We start from the raw sequence: 12,338 nt of genomic DNA on the forward strand, positions 1-12,338 counted from the left end.
TGTAATGGCAGGTTTTGTGATGTGGTCAGGAATGGAAGACAGACTAGCAATCTCATCTCACATAGGTCTGCAATAGCCATTAGATGGCAATACCTTTTGGTCATTAGAATTTGGGCTGGGTTTGAGGTGGTGGCCTAGAGAAAGTTTCATATGATGTTCTTAGCTCTCTCAGCTAGCCAGTGCCTGCTGGTGACCTTGTTCATTGGTTGATGAGCAATTGATTTCAGTGTGGTTGGTTAGTTAGTTAATTAGTTGGTTAGTTAATTAGTTAGGCATGATTGTACCTGAATAGGCTTTATGGTTAAAGGAAACCCCAGTCCTATCAGGTGAGAATGAAATTTTTGACCATGATTTAAACATTAATATACCACAAAGCATAAGGTCCCCGCATTTGAGTTCATTGAACTCAAACCTAGGATGTTCTTATATAAGTCTGACAAAGTCAAAGACAGCTGGTTTCAACGGAGTTCACACTTCTTTTTTTTCAGTTGTTCTTTCTTTCCTTTTATAATCACAATACTATGGTGTTCTGAGCTCAGGAAGAAACGAGAGGGTCTTACCATGGCTGATTTCAGGGAAGAATTCTCCCCTCTGTGTGGTTCTTATCCATACTCCCCAACCCCTGTGGTTATTCTGGACTCCTTCAATAGACATAATTCCTATTGTAGGGGTCTTCTAGCAGTTCAGCAAGAGGAGGATATACAACAAAGCAGTGCAGTGCCAAACAAGGATCAGGATTCAAGCATGCAATCAAAACCTATACAATGCTGTATTTACATAGACCAGGTTATTTTTCCAGGCTTGCAGAAAGACTCTGCTGTCAGGACCCAGTTCCCCAGCCAGTCAGCAAATACTGAAAGCTGGTCTGGCAAGGTGACCATTTCTGTGGAGATGAGATAATGACTGGCCATTCATGCCAGCTCCCTGTTGGGAAGGCAGTTCACAAATCAGGGAAAATATTAATTTGAAACCCCTGGGAGAGGTGAACTCTTTACCATAACTATCACACTTGGATGTGTGTATGTGTGTATGTATGCACATGTGTGTGGATGGCATTTTCCATCCTGCACTAATTGATATTTTCCTTCAATTTATTAGACCTTTTCCAAAAATCAGAAAGTTGCTATAATCAGCCAGGAATTGGCAAAGACTAGTAGGAATTTTATTTCTGTAAGCTCTGATTGTTAGCATGCCATCTGCCTGCAATACTGAAAACTGGATTGGTACTCATTATGAATACTCTCTAATTCATAATTAATCCTGAAACCTGTATGCTGACACACATCATAATATACACATCCTCAGTACTATTTTGTAGTCTTTTATAGACATGTCTGCTGAGGATCTCAAAGCTTTTCATGAAGGTAGGTAGGTATAATGGCAAGGACAGAGAATTAGGAGAGATGAAGAGGTGCAGAGGGGAATTCAACTCTTTGATGTCTCCCAACCCCACTCTCACACTCCAGTTCAACAATAAGCTGCTCATGCAGCTGCAGATAATGGAGAAAGGATATAAGAGAGAAGTCAGCATTACTCATACTTTCTTGGGATGGGCTACCATCTAATTTACAGTCATAAAAAGACATACTTTAGCTCAATCTGTAGGTATGGACTTCATGCAGGAGCCACTGGGTGACACTCTATGGCCTGTGTCATCCAGGAGAGTGGACTAAATCAGCACAGTGGTCCTTTCTGGCCATGAAATCTGTAAATATGTAAACTAAGTCTGTTAACCTTGAGGTCCTTTCCATCCCTGCCTGAATTCTAAAGAAGCTTTTCCCTCCTTTCCCCATCTTTGTTAAAACTGTAGGCCCCATCTTTCTGGCTGTCACACTAGATGAGATTTCCTTTGGAGCTCACTTAAAATGTCAGATATGTTGCCATGGGCTGATGTGGACTCTTACAGTTTAACAGTGACTCCAATGGGCTTTGGATCAAGCCCTTGAGAGTTCTATGGTATTCTTTAATAATGGCCCCAGATCCTACAGTTTGCAACAGTAATTGTTTGGCCATGAGAAATTTCTGTTCAACACTACAGTATTTTTAAAGGCCCTGTCCTATCCCACTAGGGCTAGGTAGCTAACCTCAAGTTATCCCCTGTTCCTACCTGGAATGTGGAGTAAGTGACAGGGATCAAAATAGCAAGACATTAATTATAAAAATGCAAACACATGCACACAAACACACACGCATGTTTAGGGCTTGTATTCTTGGGATACCCAAAGCATTAGTCATCTGCAGACTTCAAAGAACTTTTCAAGAGAGGTCATTGTTATTGTTCCTTTTTATAGATGAAGAAACTGGGTCTCAGAAAAGTGGAGATAGTTGGCTAAGGTCAATCTATAAACCAGTGACAGAGCCAGGGATGTACATATTCCTTCAAGAAGTCTTCAGCAAGCTGCCTTACTTCTATGGCCCATGTTGCACTCCACATTACGTTTTGCCTATTAGGTCGTATCTGATCTACAGTTTTTCTGATCTGAGATTCAAATCCCATTTCAAGCATTCTGTCAGCTTCATCAAGCACAAGGTAAGTTATACCTCCTGAGATTCATCTTCCCAGTTTCTAAGAAGTCTATGAGCCTTCCAGGCATTGTAATGTAAATCTCCATACCTCTTTCCAAGTCATGGATCTGTGGTCCTTTTGAAACACCACCATAAATACACTTGGACTTCAAACGACACGCTCTACTAAATTCATCAGCCACTTGCTGCACTTGTTGAGCCAGTTCTTGAGTTGGTGCCAGAACAAGATGAATAGGTCCATCTCCACGCTTTAGGAATGGCTGATGATTTATATGCAGTATGGCAGGCAACAAGTAAGACAGTGTTTTCCCTGATCCAGTCTGTGCTATTCCAACCACATCTAATCCACTCAAGGCAACAGGTCATCCCTGGGCTTGACTAGCAGTTTGTTCAGAAAAATTCTGCCTCTGAATTACCTCCATAACGCTTGCAGGAAAGTTAGCTTCATAAAAGTTTATGAGCCATTTTGGACAGATATGGTCCTTAACTGTAATTTCTTTGCTTACTCTGTATTGTTCAACCTCTTGTGCGCCTGTTACAGAAATTGCCAATTGCTCAAATCACAAGCAAGGCCTTATGAGGGAGGATAAGGCAAGATGCTGCCTTTATTGATTAAGCGCTTAATACACATACACAGTGTGGGCGGGGAGGCAGAAGCCCCCCTCCCAGTATGTATCACCCGACGAGCCCTGATACTTACCACAGGGCCTGGGAAGAGCAACAGCTGGGGGAAGACGACAATGCAGGCTTGGTGGCTGTGCAGCTGCCTGAGTCTATGGATTGGTGATCACCAGGGGTGGAGCCTGGGAGCTGCCTTTTGAGCAAAAAGGCAGCTGGGGAGACACCCAGCTGCTGGGAAGGAGAGACTGAGGCTGCTGGCATGGGGTGAGCCAGGGAGCCAAGTGAGGAGCAGCAGGACACCAGTGAGCAAGGTCAGGATGCCAGCAGAGAGCCCTGGATGGCAGAGTTGAGCAGAGAGAAGCAGAATACCGGCAGGGAGAAGCAGGATGCCAGCAGGGAGCTACTGGCGGTGGAGCCAGGTAGGAGTGGAGGAGCGGAGCTCAGGGCAAGAAGTTCCAGTGTCCGACAGGGCAGCCTGGCAGAAAAACCCCCAGGACGGAGCTCAAGGAGCTGGAGTTGGCCAGAGAGGCATGGCAGGGAGAGGAAGGTTGCCCCCACACTCCCGGCCCAAGATCAGGCTCTGCGGGAGCGGCCAGGTACCCTGATAGGGAAGGGTGGTGAGCAACACCAAGACGTGGTGGGCAGTTGGGTGAAGAAAGAGGAGCAGGCAGCAACTGGCCCAGAACTCAGCGAGAAAGGGCAACTCCCACCTTTGGTGGGAACAGGAGTGACTAGCTCCCAACCTGCGGGCCCCCTGGAAAGACTAAGCGGAGGGATTGATGCCAAGTCTCTTTCTCTCCCCAGGGAGGCAGAAGGGTCTGGGGAGCCTGAGTCCCCTGTACTCCATCAGTAGACGGCTAATGCCTTTGCAGGGACTGAAGGACCTTTTGAGTTATCGTTACCCCAGGCTGGGGCATATTTAGTTTTTCCATGCGTTGGCCTGAAGATTAAGGATCAGTCCCATGGTGATTGATGGCTGGACACCCTACCCCACTCAGGGTGAGCCTCGTGGGTGAGGAGAGATCACCCTGGGGAAAGGTACAAGAAGGCTGACCTCTCCCAGGATGTGGATTTGGTAAGAGTAGGGTAAAGGGGAGGTTTTGGAGCCTCATGAAGAAAGAGCCAGGGCTACTGGGACCACTGACAGGGAACTGTCTCCCCCATCTATCAACATCAAAGTCATGGCAGGAAAGTAGGGGCAGCGCTCAGAACCATCTAGGTGGCCCTAAGGTGTGGTCTCACCCTGACGTCACTAGGGAAGAAGGTGCCAACCAAGAAGGAGCCAAAGCCATACAACACCTACCAGCAACACCTCCCCACCCCCCACATTCATACCCCAGTTTCTGTTCTGTGCTGGTATATGTTACCAGTCTTATTGGTGCTCAGATCAACTTAATGGCCAGCCAAGTTGATCTGAGTGGGAGCCAGGCTCTTGCTGGTCCATCTCATTAAACGAACTGATGCTCCAGGATGACATGCAGAACAAGACCCAAAATCGATACATCTCACCCCATCTTGTATAGCCTTGTCAGTTCACCCAGTCCTCTGGGCTTTTGCTGAGTTGCCATTGTTCTCTCGCTGTTCTAGGGTGGATTTTTCTTGTTTGGTCTTGTATCTGTCTGCATTCTTCAGCCAGTCACCAGCTGATGTTTTCCTTTTCCACAAACACATTCTCACCTATACAGCAAAAGAGTAAAAGGCTGAGTACCTATGTCAAGCTACAGACCAATACAAAATGGAGTTTCTTAAGGCAATGCAAAATTCAAGAAAATACATAAGATTAAAAACAATAGGCAAAAGTCTACTTCCATGTTATTTATCTAACATCAAGCTGGTATTTATCTTTTTTGTACAACACGCCTAGCTACATTGGGATGCTCTTGTTAAAAATTCTTCTCAAATTTGGGCAATTCCTCCAAGTTCCGTTTCTTTTTGGTAAGTTTCTCCCCAGGGTTTCCAAATTTCTTCCTGGTTAGTAGGCCGCCTCTACTTCTACCAAAGCAAGGGGCTCCAAACCCTTGGTCCCCATCACTAGAGTACCTGGGCACAGCGGTGCTGCTGCAGGAAGCAATTTTGCTGGTTAATGGTGACATCAACGGAGAAGAAAAAGATGCTGGTCTACCGGCGGGGGTCAATGAATGGGAAGCGTCTGGCCAGCCTGATGCCAGTTATATTGTGCGAGGGTCAAGGGGCTGGCACACCCTGGGACCCCGGGATCGGAAAGCCCAGTGCCGATCGCCCGCTCACCCCTCCGGGAGAAGCGGCTGGCGAGATCTGAGACTGGTGGGGTGGAGGGTTCGGCGGCTGCCGTGTGCCCGCAACTCCGGGAACCACGGCGGGGGAATGCGGAGACCAGAGGGGCGGAAGGAGTGGTGGCAGCTGCCCGGCGGAAGTCCTGGGAGGTGGAGCATTCACCCACTCCTTACAGGTGGGAAGAAAAGCCGGCGGATTTAAAAACTGGCCCGGACTCCAGGAGCGGTGGACCGGAAGTGCCGGTGCAGGAGAAGACGGCCGGCTGGGATTCAACAGGAGGGAGGCTGTCCAGTTCACGACAGCCCCGAATGTTCTGGGGCAGCGGTAAGGCCCCGGAAGGGGCAAGGCGACGGGGGCTCTAGCCCCGAGTAGTGGAGAGACTGTGGGGGGGGGAGTCGGTGGACCCGACTCGACGGGCTAGAGTGATAGCCCGTGGACCCATTAAGGCGGTGGGTGAGACCCAGCCCATCCAGACTCGGAAGGTACCTCCTACAGGAGAGAGGAGGCCTCCCGGGTAGACGTAGGAAGAGCCCGGTGGCAGAGACTGGTAGGGGCTCAAACAGACCGGCGGACCAGGGACCACCGAAATCTGGTTCTCGCTAGGACATTCTTGAGGACTCCCACCCAGACGGGGAGGCTTCGGGGCTCACGGAGCTTGGACATTGGCTCACACCCTATTCAGTTGAAGGATTGTGGACGTGGAGAGACTGGGTGTCAACTGACCCGGAGGCTCGGGTGAGGGTGTAGGGGAGGTAGGAGCCCTCTCGGACCCCCCCACCCCCCACCCGGAGGGGTGGGGGGAAAGAAATTGGCAGTCTCATTCTTAGCCGGGCGAACACCGGAGGAATTCACTGAACCTATTAATCATCAAAGTCGTGGCAGGCGGTTCCGGTGTACACCGCTCAGAGACCAACCCCTTTACCAATCGGAGGGAGGGGCATTGAGGCGAGAGGAGACAGTGCTGTAAGCAGGGACGATCACGCCAGCTCTTTCACATATATAGTTAGCACTGTGAGGCATGCTGGGAGCCAGCTCATGAGAGCCAGGAATATAATCAGGTCTCCTGAATTCCTGCTCAGGGTTTTTTCATGGATGGAAATTCCTGGAGCTTCTGCTCCCATGTGTCTTTCAAAAGGGCCTCATCAGCTACAAGGCTGAATGTTTCCAGAAAGCACATATTTCACACCATCCTAGTGGTGTTGCCAAATATTGTGCAGGAGAAATATGTGCTGGAAGGGACTTGGAGAGTTGTCTTTTCCAAACTCCTGAATAGATGCAGGGTTCACTGTTCCTAAACCATGCTAGACTGATGATGTCTGTCCAGGTTATTTCTGAAAACCTCCAGTAAAGGCGACTCCACACTTCCCTGGGCAGCTTGTTCCATTGTCTTACTGCTTTTACAGTTAGGGAGCTTTTCCTGAGATCTGATCAACCGTAAATCTGAATTGCTGCAGTCCATTGCCTTATGTCCTGCCTTTTATGGCAAAGGAGAACAATTTTTCTCCTCTTTCTTCATGCAAACCTTTCAGATATTTGAAAAGTGCTGTCATGTCTCCCATTAAGCTCCTTTTCTCTAGGCTAAATATAATTAGTTTTCTATCTATACATAGATTGAAAATCATATAAATAGATGGATAGATATATACCCGCTGTTGTGATACACAGGGTCTAAAATACCTGCCTTGACATTAACCTAATTACACACCCAGTAGAAAGCAGCAAGTTGGCCCATGTCCTCTTCCCATTTGTAATCCATTCTTCCATCACCTCCCACCCTTTCTCCCAAATGAATACAACATGTTCCAGAAGAAGATAGTTAAATGCAGGGAGGGAGAAGTATAGAGAAATAAATGTCACTAACCCATAGTGCTCTGGCTGCCATGCCTTATATTGCTGTTGCTTTCATGTTGTCTTCATTCCAGTCTCCTCTTATTGCCTCCCATTGCTTCTCTGTTTCCCACACTTCCCATTCTTTCTCCTCCTTCATGTATAGCCTGTTTTCTGTGCTCCTGTGACTGCACTTTTCTCCTTGCAAAATTATCATTATATTTGAAAAGGCAGAAGAGCATCATCCCTATTCTGTTCTGCTTCCACCTTGGCTCATTGTCTCTTTCCTCTGTTCTGTTGTTTTATCCCTTTTCCCACTTGAGTCTGTGCCCTTTCCTCTCTTCCTTCTTCCTCTGTTTTGTTTTTACCTCTGGCTTTACCTCACTTGTTCCCCATGGGTCTTCCCTGTTCCTTGCTCTTCCCTGTTGCCCTCTCTCTCCTGGCTGTTCCTTCCCCTCCTAATGGCATTCTCTCTGACTTGCTCTCCTTTTCCCCTTGTCCTATGTGCCTACCCAGTCTGTCCATTCTCCCATTCTTTCCCCCCTCCTTCCTTTTACTTTTTCCCATTCACTGTCTCTCCAGTTCTATTTCCTTTTATCACAATGACTTGGTAAAGTGCCCCTGTGAGCAGATCATTTTGCACAACCAGACACCTTGCTAAAGAAAAGTCTTGGCTTTGGAGAACTACAGTTAATGGACATGTCAGAGTCTGGCATGATGCATATTCCTACAAAAGGAAGATTCATTTAAACAAAGGGAGTCAGTGTAATACATTCTTCACATGAGGCTAAATTATATATTTCCTCATGAAAATTGTTGTTACTTTAAAGTTGCTCAGGTGCACCTCCCATTGATCCAGTCACAGAAATTCAAGGAAATTGCCACTGCAGTCTTCATTACCACACAGAATGACCTACATCTGCCTGCCTTCCCAACCAGACCTCAAAATGTCCACATACAATCACAGACTATTTGCAGCAGGCTACCTTTCATGTCCCACATTCAATGTTCCTGATTTCACAAGTAAGTGTGACAGTTTAAACCCAGCCTCAGGGGGATGAAATTATAGTATAGACAGACACATTTTCCCCATGACAGACAATGTGTTCTTACTGCAAGCCAAGGTAATAGTCAAGTCCAGGGTGTCTGAGTGTGACTTAGACTAGGAATTAAATCTATGCATTGTCGGTGCTTGCTTGGAGGAAGCTAGAGACTGTGCCCTGTTCCTAGGCTGGGTAGTGTGTGATGCACTGATATGTAATCCATCAGGCTGTGAAGGAGGGAAGAAGCAGCAATGGTCCTAACAAGAAGTCTCCTTTTGCCAGAGAGCCACAGGTGGTTTGTCTAGTGCAGTGGTTCTCAACCGTTATAGACTCCAGGCACTTTTCAGAAAATGCCAGCACTAAGCTTTTATTTGTTTTTTTTAACTACAGAAAAGCAGTAGTTCAATTCTTCTGTTGCAAAGGGCTCAGGAAGGCCACAATGGGTCAGAATGTGTTAAACACTATGGATTCCTATTTTAAATCTCTGGGTTCATCTTTTGAATCACTTTTTCCTACCTAACAGTGGTAACATTGTGTGCCCCTATGTGGCATCTTTGAAAGGACCTCAAGGCACCTAAGGGTGCTGCAGCACCTTGGTTGAGAATCACTTGTCTAGTAGGCAAGGCCCCCTCTACCAGGTGCCCCCTTCCCACCTCAGCTCACCTTCACTTCCCTGGCACAGGGCAGCCTTACAATCTGGCAGCAATATCCCCACTTATTCCTTCATCCCCTCTAAACTCTTTAAACTCTTGTATTCCCTCCAGCTTCATTCTTTAACCCATCTGTAGTCCGAAGGCTTCAGTGGGCATGTCTATGCTTTCATTAATGGCCTTAGATATTGCGCATTTAGTTTAGTATTTCCTTAATGAAGTACTAACTAAATATGCAGTACCTAAAGTTACTATGCAGTAGTACTGGCACACGGTTATTTAGTGACACTTACTGCACATTAGCCTAATAATACTGTGCAATAGGCTATTAAGATGGTTTTTGCCATGGCATGCTATTGAGCAATGTTATTTGGCTAATATGCAGTAAGCATCTCATGTAGATGTGTACTCTGAGAACTAAACAACTGCTTTCTGTGCCTTCTGAGAAACTTAAAGATATAACACACAAAGCCAGGACAGCTTCAAAAAGACCAGCGATTGGACCTAGAGCTAGTTGAGAAGTTTGACTCCCCAGTACAGAATCAGTTGGTGAAAGGATCTCAGTTAAAGAGCTCATTGTGTTTTATGGGGAAAAAATGGTGCATTGACTGATATTTTCTCCTAAAGGTCTCAAAGTTAGGCATGTGTTTAAATACCTTGCTGAATCAGTGGCTATCAGAATATGATTAGGTGCCTCAAGGTCATTCATTTAGCAGATTTCCGTTGGAGCTGTTTACAAATGTGGAAATTGCTGGATTTGGCTTCATAAAAGATAGAAAAATTGGCAGCAGAAGGGATTTTTAAAAGGGCAAATTAAAGCAAAGGAAAGCAAGGGGTGTGAATTAAATGATCTGTACTGCAGTCTTTTCCTTTCCAAGCCTGCAGTGAGGGGAAGGGTATTTCCTGGGGGGAAGAATGTCACATTTAGAAGCGTCTTTTCTCTACTAACACAGAGATGAAACTCCTGCAAAGCTGAAATTTGCTGCAGAGAACAAAGTCGGAGAAGAAATGATGAAGGAAGTTTTTCCAAATCATGTTGTTTCACATGCATCAGAGTAATTCCTGAAAAGGAAGCAACATGGACTTATATAACTTATTTATCGCACAGTTCAAAGACTGTGTTGGTCATTGCCAGAACGATTTCTTTTCGTAAGCCTGTTTATTGATTCTTTTGCATGAGAAATAGTTTTTCTGTATGGCAGTGTCACTTTCCTTCTCTATAGGTCAGAGCTACTTGAGACAGCAGAAGCGTTCTATTGCAGGGAACACTTTGAATTGCTTTTGAGACAGACCTTGACCAATCTGGGCATGGTGGCCTCAGCCTGCAGACAGAATTCCTGCTCCAGAAAGACAGATCATCTTAATGCAGGGTCCTTAGTGACAGACAGGAGGGTACAAGACACAAATTCAAGGGAATTCTTACACCTTTCCTTCCCAGAAAAATACTCTTGCAGATGAACTGTCAACCACTACCAGAACCTCTTGGGGCTGCCCAAGCAGGTCTGAGACTCACATTTCTCAGAAACCTATGAACCAGTATCTTTGCTGAGACTCCCATCCTCCACAGACAAATTATTCCTGCCCATCACTGTCACAGCAGTAGGACTTGGACTGGCTTGGGGGAGGGGGAAGGGTTGTATGATAATTCCCAGCTGTAAATAGCACATATTACACAGAAAATGCTTATGTGTGTGTGGCCTTCAGGTCCTCCCAGCCTCCTGCTGTACAAGTGGAGACCAGATGCTGCCTCCAATGATGGGTTTGGATCAGTTTACCATTCAGTTTATGTTTTCAAGACTATTTTATCAAAGAAAAGCCAAGAAGAGTAATACAAAGATTCTCTGTGTTCCCAGTTCCTCTGAATCTGGCAGTGGAGTCATGAGCCTGTATTTGTTGGTTTCAAGTGTTTTGAAGATCATAAAAGAAGCTTTTTCAGACCATTTCACCTTTGTAATCTTTGAAGCACACAGGTGTGTGTAAATGAGAGACTCTGTGTGTGTGTGTGTGTGTGTGTGTGTGTGTGTGTGCGTGCGCGCGCGCATGCACATGTGTTATAGGTATCCAAGACTCAGAGCTTTGGTAAAGTGTATTTCATATTTTTTTGTAGAAAAAGGTGAAGGTTTGGGTTAAGAAGTCATTCTTAGTACTCCCAGTTAGTTTCACACAGCTTCAACTTAGGTGTCCAAGGGTCTCCTTCTGAGAACCATTCCTAGGGGTTCATATTTTCAGAAGATCTATGCACAAGCTGCATAATTGGGATGTAAATCAAAATATCCTCAAAGCTCAGGTGTTTTGGATCTGGGCTTTTGATACTGTTTGTTACACAGTGAAGGACTAGCTTCTGGGTGTAGCGCCTGAGATGCACTTCCACTGAATATGGGGATGTTCAGATTTGGGTGTTTGGGTTAGTCTAGTAGAAATACCAGGGCCATTTGGTCATTTCAGACCCAAATACTCAGTACACATGAAAAGAACATGCAAGCATCATGAATGGAATGTGCAAGAGTGTCCTTCCCCTGAGCCAGTCCTAGCATGTTTCTTGCCTTAATCCTCCAATAATAACTTATTTTTGCACTAAGGCTCCTGTCACCAGTGAGTGAACCTTGCCCTGTTGCTGCGGTGTCCCCCGCCCCCCGCTCTTGGGGTCAGGATCTGTGGTGGTGCTTCAGAGGCATTCTAATTACTAGCAAAATGCAGCATCTCTGTGATATCCCATTGGTCCAGAGACTCCATTCTGAGGGCAGGAAATTCCCATAATTAAAGGGTTTGCTGATCTCTCCCTCTCCAGAAAATGACATTTACTAATTACATCATTTTGATGTATATGATACCCAAACCAAACATGTTATAAATTAGCAAATGCTCATTTGTTTCATGAAATGTATTGTTCTTCTTTTATTCAATGACCTTTTTGTTCTTCTACATCCTGGACCAATCAAGTGCCATGGCAGTAGCTGAGTCCTGAGCACAGACAATAGCTTATTCCGTCTATTCTGTTCAGATGACTGTAGCAATAGGCAGTCACTTTGTCATGGGGAGACTGGAGGTTGTTTAAAACCATTTTTCCCACCATTTAGAGAGAGTCTGAATCCTGAGAGGAAAACCCTGTCATAATAATAATAATCCAGAAGTTAGAGCTCATTGAAGTTTTCTCAGCTTTATGATTTGGGTGGGGTTGGAATGCAGCCCTCCCCAGATGAGGCACCATTTAATTTTGGAGGTATAGTGTGCACTGGCATTTTGTGTGTTTCCGACAGAAGCTCTTTCAGCGACTGTTCTCGTAGTCTGCACACCAAACATGTAGTTCGCGCTGATGTAAGGACTCCAGAATCTGACACTGGTGTGACCGTAATGATGTAGAATATAAGCTTTCTCAACTGGGAATGTCTTTCTATTTCATGCGCAGAGGATGGCCCAG

At 45.8% G+C, this 12,338-nt stretch overlaps 1 long non-coding RNA gene across 1 annotated transcript; it reads right to left on the bottom strand.

The window, feature by feature from the left end:
- Nucleotides 1-2,799: 2,799 nt before the first annotated feature.
- Nucleotides 2,800-5,201, bottom strand: LOC109320918. The gene is made up of 2 exons (XR_002103876.1): nucleotides 5,004-5,201; nucleotides 2,800-3,058 (listed from the first exon to the last, which is right to left on the bottom strand). It is a non-coding gene; the product is annotated as an uncharacterized LOC109320918 (long non-coding RNA).
- Nucleotides 5,202-12,338: the final 7,137 nt, after the last annotated feature.

The sequence above is a fragment of the Crocodylus porosus genome, unplaced genomic scaffold, assembly GCF_001723895.1.
Source record: "Crocodylus porosus isolate Cpor-Errol unplaced genomic scaffold, CroPor_comp1, whole genome shotgun sequence".
Taxonomy (NCBI): Eukaryota; Metazoa; Chordata; order Crocodylia; family Crocodylidae; genus Crocodylus; species Crocodylus porosus.